We start from the raw sequence: 10411 nt of genomic DNA, 5'->3' as shown, positions 1-10411 counted from the left end.
GAGTTGTTCTAATGTGCATTTCTTTAATCACTAGTGATTTAGAGCACTTTTTCATATGAATATAGCTTTAGTTTCTTCATCCGAAAATTGCTTTTTCATATTCTTTGTCCATTTATCAATTGGAGAATGACTTGTATTCTTATAAATTTGACTCTGTTCTCAATGTATTTGGGAAATGAAACCTTTCTCAGATACATGCTATAATTTTTTTCCCAGCTTTCTTTTTTCCTTCTAATTTTGGCTGCATTGGTTTTGTTTTTGCACAACCTTCTTAATTTAATAAAAGTAATCCATTTTGTATCTAGTAATGCTCTCAATATTTTGTTTGGTTACAAATTCTTCCTTTTCCATTGATCTGATGAGTAAACTATTCCATTCTCCCTTAATTTGCTTGTGAGATCACCCTTTATATCTAAATTATCTATCCATTTTGACCTTATTTTGTCACATAGTATGAGATGTTGGTCTATTCCTAGTTTCTGCTGAACTGTCTTCCGGTTTCCTCAGCAGTTTTTGTCAAATAATGAGTTCTTGTCCCAAAAGGTTGGATCTTTGGATTTATCGAAGACTAGGTTATTGTAGTCATTTACTACTGCGGATTTTGTATGGAAACTATTCCACTGGTCCATCACTCTGTTTCTTAGCCAGTGCCAGATTGTTTTGATGATTGCTGCTTTATAATACAGTTTATCTTATCAGAGGTTTAAGAACATATACATGTTGTTTACATCATTCTACACAAATGTTTATGTTAAAAACAAGTTACCAAAAACAAAAAAAAAACTTACTAGAAATAGCTCAATCATAAAGTGGAGGTTTAAAAACCAAATGGAATCAGTTATGTTGAATGAACAACTATTTTTATTATATTGTTAAGGTACTAAAACTTATTCTCATTACAACTGGATATTTTTTGTAATCATTAAGGGACACTGGTATCCACTAACCTAATCCTATTCCCAATAAGAATCAACCACTGGGAAGTCCCACTCTAACCCTGGAAATAAAGAATTCCACTCAACACCAGAGGGAACTCCAAGGAAGTGCCACTATCTCTGGTAAGCAAAGAACTAGCAACCTCTTTTCATGAACCTAGGCCCTGTCTGGAAGGCACCTGGCTGTATCTTTAGAATAGGCGTAGTATAAAGGTGAGGTAAGTGTAGATTTACCCAATCAGAATAGCTCTTAAGTACCCATCCCACCAGGAAGCCTTCTCTGTCCTCTCTAGGCCTACTGTATTTCACTGAATTTCAGGCACAGTGAGCAATAATAGAACCAGACATATGAACATAGTTTTACTTAGATGTAGCATCAACAAAAACAAAATCAATAAAAATAAGAGCTAGCATTTATATAGTGCTGCAAGGTTACATAATATATAATGCTATCTCTTTTGATGTTCATAACAACCTTTCAAAATAGGTGTGTTAAAATTGTATCTTGTTCTGGTCCTCCTGACAACACCCCCTCCCTTCTAGCCAGTATAGTAAGTTTTCAAATAACCAATATAAAGTAGCGCTATCAAGGAATAATATTACAAAGGGTAACCAAGAAGTCACATACAAACTGTCCTAAAGATAAAAGGAGCATAATTTATAAATTGTTTTATATATTAACAAAAAGTTCTGGTAATATGGAATGAATCAGGGAAAACAATCTAGGCTTTGCTGTAAGAGTTTTTTGGCCCTATCATAAATTTCAGATGAACTCCAGACAACTTCAGTAAGACCAGAAGAACACCAAATGGTGTTGATGATGTGAATATGTTAGCTTTAAAGTCTTACTGACAACTTTGAGATTATTTCAATATGTTAATGTACTAACACCAGGATGGCACAGAAAAGAGTTAGTCTGTTACCTCCAAACCCTATAAAAATAAGATCTCAATTAGTAACAGTATTCACAAAGTCTTACTTCAATTGCTTATGGGGTGAAGGTGATACTGAGTATACACAAATTATGCCAGTGGAACACAGATTCTTACAATGTCAATGGTTCTGGAAAGATTTCAAATATAATCCCAGAAATAGATTGAGTCTGTCTTCACTGATCAGCTTAACTAAAGTCAAAACAGCTAATCACCAGTGATAGCCACTTGGTGATGACTTGTTTGGTCATGAAAAACCATGAAACAAAGAAAAAATGCAAAATATCCTTTAGTCTTGTGTCTTTCTTCTGCAATGATGATGTCAGAATGATAAAGAGACAGTATAATCAGGAATGGGATTCAGTTGGGGAAAAGACACAGAGATGGGACATGATTTGTATATGAGAACAAGATGGTCAGTTTGGCTAAACAGGAGAGTGTCAGAGGGGGAATAATGTCCAGAAAGATAATACTTATCCAGTTATGAAGGATTTTAAAATCTAAACAGATAGGAGTAGTCTCAAAATTGTGGACAATATATGCAAAGTGGATGGAGACGACACAGGCAGAAGTAGGAAAGTCAGAAGAAGAAACAGGTATAGGAAGAATCATAGCATTTTGAACCAGAAGAGACCTTACAAGTCATCCATCCTAGTCCATTCCTTGCCATCTGACAGATCAGCAAACTGACTCCAAGACAGCTAAAATGAGATTCCCAAGGTCAAATAGGCAGTAATTGACTGGGTCAGGATTTAATCTCATATTCTCTTATCCCAAACTCAGAACTCATTCCACTATAGCACATTAACATGGGTTGTGTTTTGCCATTATTTCCTAATAGCAGAAATGTTAAACCTTCCAATTTTCTTTTAGAGACTTTCAAAGGCCAGATACTGGAAGGAAGAGAAAAAAAAAAGAATAAAGAAAAATAATGGCCACAGAAATAGACTTAAGTCTTTTTTACAAATGACATTTTTGCCTTGAAAGTGGCACTCTACAAGAAAGTTCTATTTGTAGGACAATTGACAAGGCCTCAGAGGACTCCCTGGGAGACATTTATTTACAGTGAAATTGATTCTCCTACTAAATGAATCTGCCTTAAAATGAAGATCTTTTTAAAAGGGCAGCCCCTCTTTAGAATGCATCAAATTACTTTGCTACTCAGGAAGGTGATAATTACTTCCAATTGTCCTTAAGTAACTTTTTAAACATTAATTGTTTGCTTATTCAGGCAAAGTCTTAGGAAACTATTAAATTGAGAAGAAAACATAGAGTCCCTGAAAAATGGCATCCCAAGTTGGTCTGAGGCACAGAGTCTGATAAACTGTTCTGATCTGAGGAGAGGTCAAGGTGAGATAGCCAGAAAGCATGTACAAGAGCAGCTGGGGATATGTGACTAGGAAATCACCCCCTATTTTCACTAAGCTAACAGTAGTGGCCCTCAAGTCCTAAATTCTAATAAATTGTAGCAGCAATAATCATTATTCATTGAAAGTTCACACAGGATTCTCCTCTCTCTCTACCCCAAAATTTAACAGTTATCTCCAGCAAGGAACAGATTAGTAGAAAGAGTCATTATTCAATTGAACAAGCATTTATTAAGTTCTTACTGTGTCCCAGGCACTGTGCTAAGCACTGGAAATACACAAAAAGGTCAAAAATAGCCCTTTCCCTCAAAGATTTACATTATACAGTATTGCATATAGATGGAGGAAGATCAGAGTTCAAATCTCTCACCTGTCACAACCCAGCTACATAATGGTGGAAGTACAATAATTAAACTTTCTGAGCCTCATTCTCCTTATCTGTGAAGTAGAGATAATAATACCAGTAGTACCAACCTCACAGGGATTTAGTGAAGCTCAATTGAGCTCATATGTATAAAGAGCTATATTCATATCAATTATTATTACAGAATAACCTTAATTGCACAAAGATAAGAGCTGCAGGCCACAATTTGAACTCACAGAAAAACCTATCATGATTTTTGTGTTGACTGACATATTCTAACTTTGGACCTTCCAAACTCTGAGATAATATTTTTAATCCTCACTGTAACTTTCCCAGATATGATAAACTTTAGAATAGCTCTTAATATTCTTGCCTGCTTGAGTATCAAGATGAATAAAAAGAAGGGATATTAAAAAGTGTATATTATGGACAATAAAGAAGGTAGGAAGGGTATGGGCAGCTAGGTGGTGCAGTAGATAGAGCACTGGACTTGATTCTTTTTTTTATTTTAAACATGTGTTTTTAAAACTTTGGGTTACAAATTTTCTCCCTTCCTCCTTCCCCACCCACCCTCATTGAAAAGGCAAGCATCTCGATACAGGTTAGAGATGTAGAGTCATGCAAAACACTTCCATAGTAGTCCTATTGTGAAAAACTAAGTATATTTCCCTTCATCCTCTCCTACCCCCCATTTATTCTATTCTCTTTTTTGACCCTGTCCCTCCTCAGAAGTGTTTGCTTTTGATTATCCCCTCCTCAAATCTGCCCTCCCCTCTATCAACCCCCTGCTCTCTTGTCCCTTTCCCCCCTTATTTTCGGTAGGGTAAGATAGATTTTCCCATTGTGTATGTTATTCCTTCCTTAAGCCAAATCCAATGAAAATAAGATTCACTCATTCCTTCTCACCTTCCCCCATTTCCCCTCCACTATAAAAGCCTTTTCTTGTCTGTTTTATGTGAGATATTTTACCTCATTCTACTTCTCCCTTTCTCCTTCTCTCAGTGTAATCCTCTCTCACCACTTAATTTTATTTTCCAGATATCACCCCTTTATCTTCAACTCACTCTGTGCCCTCTATCTATCTATCTATATAATTTTTCCCTCCCACTACCCTAATACTGACAAAAGACTCATAGTCACAAATATCATCTTTCCCTGCAGGAATGTAAACAGTTCAACCTTAATAAGTCTCTTATGATTTTTATTTCTTGTTTACCTCTTCCATGTTTCACTTGAGTCTTGTATTTGAAGGTCAAATTTTCTATTCAGCTCTGGTCTTTTCCACAGGAATGCTTGAAAGTCCCCTATTTCATTGAATGTCCATTTTTTACCCTGAGGGATTATACTTAGTTTTGCTGGGTAGGTGATTCTAGGTTGTAGTCCTATCCCCTTTGCCCTCCAGAATATCATACTCCATGCACTCTGGATGCTTAATGTAGAAGCTGCTAAATCTTGTGTTATCCTGATTGTGTTTCCACAATGCTTGAATTGGTTCCTTCTGGTTGCTTGCAATATCTTCTGCTTGACCTGGGAATTCTGGAATTTGGCTATAAAATTCCTAGGAGCTTTCTTTTGGGGATCTCTTTCAGAAGGTGATCAATTGGTGGATTCTTTCAATGTCTATTTTGCCCTCTGTTTCTAAAATATCAGGGCAGTTTTCCTTGATAATTTCTTGAAAGATGATGTCTAGGCTCTTTTTTTGATCATGGCCTTCAGATGGTCCAATAATTTTTAAGTTCTCTCTCCTGGATCTATTTTCCAGGTCAGTTGTTTTTCCAATGAGATATTTCACATTCTTTTCTATTTTTTCATTCCTTTGGATTAGTTTTACAGTGCCTTGATTTTTCTAATTGTCACTAACTTCCAATTTCTCCATTATAATTTTTAAGGAAGTATTTTCTTCAGTAAGCTTTTGGACTTCTTTTTCCATTTGGCCAATTTTGCTTTTTAGAGCATTCTTCTCCTCATTGACTTTTTGGACCTCTTTTGCCATTTGGGTTAGGCTATTTTTAAGGTGTTATTTTCTTCAGAATTTTTTTGGGTCTCCTTTAGCATCACTCTCAGTTTTTCCTCTATTTCTCTTACTTGCTTCTCAAAATTTTTTTTGAGTTCTTCCATGGCCTGGGGCCAATTTATATTTTTCTTGGAGGCTTTTGATGTAGGAGCTTTGGCTTTGTTGTCTTCTTCTGGTTGTATGTTTTGATCTTCTTTGCCACCAAAATAAAATAATATAGTCTGACTCTTTTTGCACTGCTTGCTTAAGATCTCTGCCAATTACTTGAGTTATAAACTCTTTGTTATGGTAGGAGTCTGTTTCCAGTGTGGAAAATGTACTGTCCCAGGCTTTAGAGGTTTTGTGCAGCTGTTTTCAGAGATACTTCTAGGGACCTGTAAATTTTCAGTTCTTCCAAGGTGCTATGATCAAGGGCGAGGTGTTTACTCCTTTCCTGGCCTGTGCTCTGGTCTATGAGCACTCTTTTCTGTCTTGGAACTGTGATGAGGGTTTCCTCTCCACAGCCACTACAAGCTCCATCATGCCAGCACTCCTCCTCACCCCAGGACTGCCACCCAGAACTTTGACCCATATCCAAGCACAGGCAAAACAAGAGAATCCTGCACCATCAGAGAGATCCCTGCAATCCCCCTCTGATCAGCCACTTGATTCCCCCTCATTCCATGGGCTGGAAGCTCAGGAAGCAGACGCCATTCCGGGATCACAAGCTGAGACCACCATGCTTTTCTCTCTCACTGCAGACGCAGACTTTTCCCACTGACCTTCTAAGTTGTTCTCTCAACCCATGAATGGGTTGAGAAGTCTAGAAACCTCCACAGCTGCCTGCGATTCAGGCCTCTGAGGCCTGCTCCAGGGTTGCTGCAGCCTGCGTGCCCATACCAAACTGCACTCCTTTCCCTCCCAGAGTGATATACCTTTCTGATCAACCAACCAGGCTGTCTTTGGATGGAAATTTGTTTCACTCTGTCTTTTTTGTGGGTTCTGCTGCTTTAGAATTTATTTAGAGCCATTTTTTATAGGTATTTGGAAGGTTTTGGAGGAGATCTCAAGCAAGTCACTGCTTTTACTCTGCCATTTTGGTTCCACCCCCAGAGGACATCTGGACTTGATCCTTTTGTGAAGTCAAACTAGGCCATCTTTTGCCTCAATTGTTATTTAGCCTTTAATTACTGAATGATCATTGCCTCAAACAAACAGACCTGGAAAAGACCTTAGCTTAGAAAGGACAAGGTCTCCCACTGCATCCAATGTCATCAACACTTACTCAGACCTATGTCTTGCCACTGGACTCCAATGACTCTGGAGGAGAGTGAGGCTGATCATTTTGCACAGTGTTGGCTCACTTATATCCAATTCACTTGCAAGTCAAGATGGTCCTGATGTAATGGTGACTTGTTCTTATTCTGGCCTTGTCAGTATCTAGTCATGTGACCTTAGGGAAGTCACTTTTCTCAACCTAAGTTTATGTATAAAATTACAGAGGGTAGATTAAGTTGGTCTTCAAGTTCCTTTATGCCCACTGTCTCCTCATTTCCACCTCCCAGATTCCTTCAACTTGTGTCATCTCTTCTTTGAAAACTGCTTTGATCTTATCAATAATGAGTGTTGTCTTCTTCCTCCATTTACCGTGTATCATCCTAATTTGTTCGCATGCAGTATCTTCCTGGTAGAATAAAGGCTCCTGGAAGGTAAGAACCATTTTTCTTTTGCTTTTTTTGTCTTTGTAAATCCAGAGCCTAGCAAAATATAATGCACAGAGTAGACTCACTATATTTGTTGAAATTAAATAAAATTCAATATTTCATGTCATAATTACATTTGAACAACCAATAAAGCAGGAGAGAGGGGAAGTAACTCCTTTATAATGCAAAAAAAAAGAAACCCTACATTTTGTGGTAGATATAAAGTTGCATATATCAGCTTTGCTTCTATAGCTAACAAAATATCACATACAAAGGCTTAACTCAGAAGGAACCTCCCAGGTTATCTAGTACAATTGCTTTGGTACAGAAATAAACTAAGACCCAAAGAGGGGGAAAAAACTTGCCAAAATTACTCTTGTAGAGTTAAAAAAAAAACCCTCTTTTAGTCAAAAATCAAGATATGAACATAGGACCATTAACTACAAATTCTATGCTGTATTAACTATTCAACATACTTTGTATATAGCCTTCTAATGTAATTATCACCTCCTCTGTACTGGGTGGGACAAAATTAATCTTGCTTCAAAGCATAAGAAACAACAAAGGAACAGCTGCACAGTTGCTAATCTGATTCAGACTCCCTGGGGTGCCAAAATGGCAAGTTTCTTTTATAGAGTCAACAAGTCAAGTGCAGTAGTAATGTCACTTGAAATAATTTCTATTGGATTTGTAAGGTCCGCTTTTACTTGAACCAAAAATACAACTTCTGTATGAAACAGCATTTCTTTCCAACAGAGAGATCAACATCAAATGTTTCAATGAATGTTGAATAGTATGCTTAACTCACCTGTGTAGCTCCATAATGTAGATAAAGAATAGGCAATTTTGGGGCAGTTAGGTGGCACAGTGGATAGAGCACCAACCCTGGAGTCAGGAGGACCTGAGCTCAAGCCTGGTCTCAGACACATAACACTCAATAGCTGTGTGACTCTGGGCAAGTCACTTAACCCCAATTTCCTGACCAGAAAAAAAAAAAGGATAGGCAATTTCTCTTTACTATTTTTTGAATGAGCAAGGAAATAAATATTATGCATAAGGAGAAACGAAATAAGCAACAGGAAGTGAGGCACTCTCAGTTTTTTCAAGCAAGATGGAAAAATCCTCTCCTTGAGGACTGGGTAGTCTGTTTATTTCTTTATCTACATGAGTTACCTAGTATGATATTCTGCATGTAGTAGGTGCTTAAGGGATGTTTGTTAGATGAAAAGAGATAGATACTGAATAGTCATCCAAATGAGAAAAAATTAGGCCAATTTTCCTCATTAAGTGGATATATTTTACTTTCTCTATCTTTGTTTGAGTCTTCATGGCCCCATTTTCTTGGCAAAGATACTAGATTGGTTTACCCTTTCCATCTCCAGTTCATTTTACAAATAAGGAAACTGAAGCAAAAAAGATTATATGAATTGTCAAGAGTCTGAAGCCAGATTTGAACTCAGGAAGATGAGTCCTGTCCACTATCCACTGTGCCACATAGCTGTCTGAGCTTAGTCCTTAGAGATATAGAAATGAATTATGACCCTTATATTTATTATTCTTGGGGTGAAGGGATTAGGGGTTATTACATTACATAGAGATATATCAGATAAAATATACTAAGAACAAGATGATCTCATCTCAGGTGGAAAACTGTTGGCCTTCACATTTCTAAGAGCCAAGATTTCCTACCTGATCTTCAAAAAAAGGAAAGTGTGGCCCAAGTACAGAATAAATCATTGCTATAGGAGTATTATCTTTTAGTAGGGGGAAAGGAATAAGCATTTATATAGCACCTAATATGTGTCAGGATTTTATAAATATTAGCATTTATAGTAGCATTTTTATAAATATTATATGATCCTCACAACAGCTTGAAAGGTAGTTGATATTATCCTCATTTTCCAACTGAGAAAACTGCCAGTCACATAGCTAGTGTATGTCTGAGGTCAGATTTGAACTCATCTTCCTGACTCTAGGCCCAGTGCTCTATCTACTACAGCACCAGCTGGTGAGCTTCTACTTGACTATTTACCTGTAGCTACTTCCCACTCCTTGCCTATCACTCCATTTGCCCTATTCATTACATTAAGAAATAGACAGTATTCTAAGATGGAAGTCATTATTGTCATTTAAAAATGAAGTAAGTGAAAATATAGCTCCCTTGAACTGTATAGAAAGGCAGTTATTAAAATAAGCAGCCTATCAGATTCAACTCCAATATGTGAGAAAGTGGATTACAATAACTTATTTCAATAAACTCTGCACCTGTCAACTGGCACTTTCACTCTGAGGATTTCTGAAGGAAGGAATGGTATTCAAGATTGCTCAAAAGGAATCTTCCACAGAATGATTAATCTAGCAAAGAAACAATTTTTGCAGATCCTACAGTTGTGTGTGATAAAGATATGCACAATGAATTCACCTTTTAGTTACATAATACCATGAGTTTAAAAGCATCACCCTTACTGAATTGCTACCAAGCCTGGAGTTCTTGTGCCATTCTTAACTCTCCACAATTAATACAGTCCATTTTGTTCTCAATGTAAGGTTTTTCCTCCCTGGGAGCTCAGAATTAGCAGTCTTTGAGAATTGACATTCATGACCAATCTTTCTTAAATTTACTTTCAACCTCAGGGGTGGAAACGAACAGCAGCCAAATGTGATGAACATACAAAGGAAGCTTTCAGCACAATAGAAAGAAAATGACCAACTCCCTGTCAAGAATATTAAGCAGGAATAGTGGCAAGAAATAAATGGCCAAGAAAAATCAATCCAGAGTGAAAAAAAGGGGAAAAAATTTGAAGCAATAATCAGCTTATTCTCAGGGTTCATCTCTCTTTCCTTTTCTACTTAAATCATTCAACGTGAAATAAGAATGATACATTGCATTCTTTTAAGACAATACAAAAAACAAAATTTGAAAAATAAGGAGTTTGCTGAATCAATCAGTGTTTAATTCTGAAATAAAGGAAATAATTATCAAATTGCTTTATTTCTATTCAAGATTACCTTTATACTGTCATTCTTATGGAGAGCTGTCATAGGTCCCTGTCTTGGATGGCCAGTAATTTATTTGATTGATGTTAGTTACCTACCTCAATGTTTAAGATACTGCTG

Source organism: Vombatus ursinus, unplaced genomic scaffold (assembly GCF_900497805.2).
Source record: "Vombatus ursinus unplaced genomic scaffold, bare-nosed wombat genome assembly UNPS02014812.1, whole genome shotgun sequence".
NCBI classification, from domain to species: Eukaryota; Metazoa; Chordata; class Mammalia; order Diprotodontia; family Vombatidae; genus Vombatus; species Vombatus ursinus.
This window is presented reverse-complemented; position numbering follows the sequence as displayed.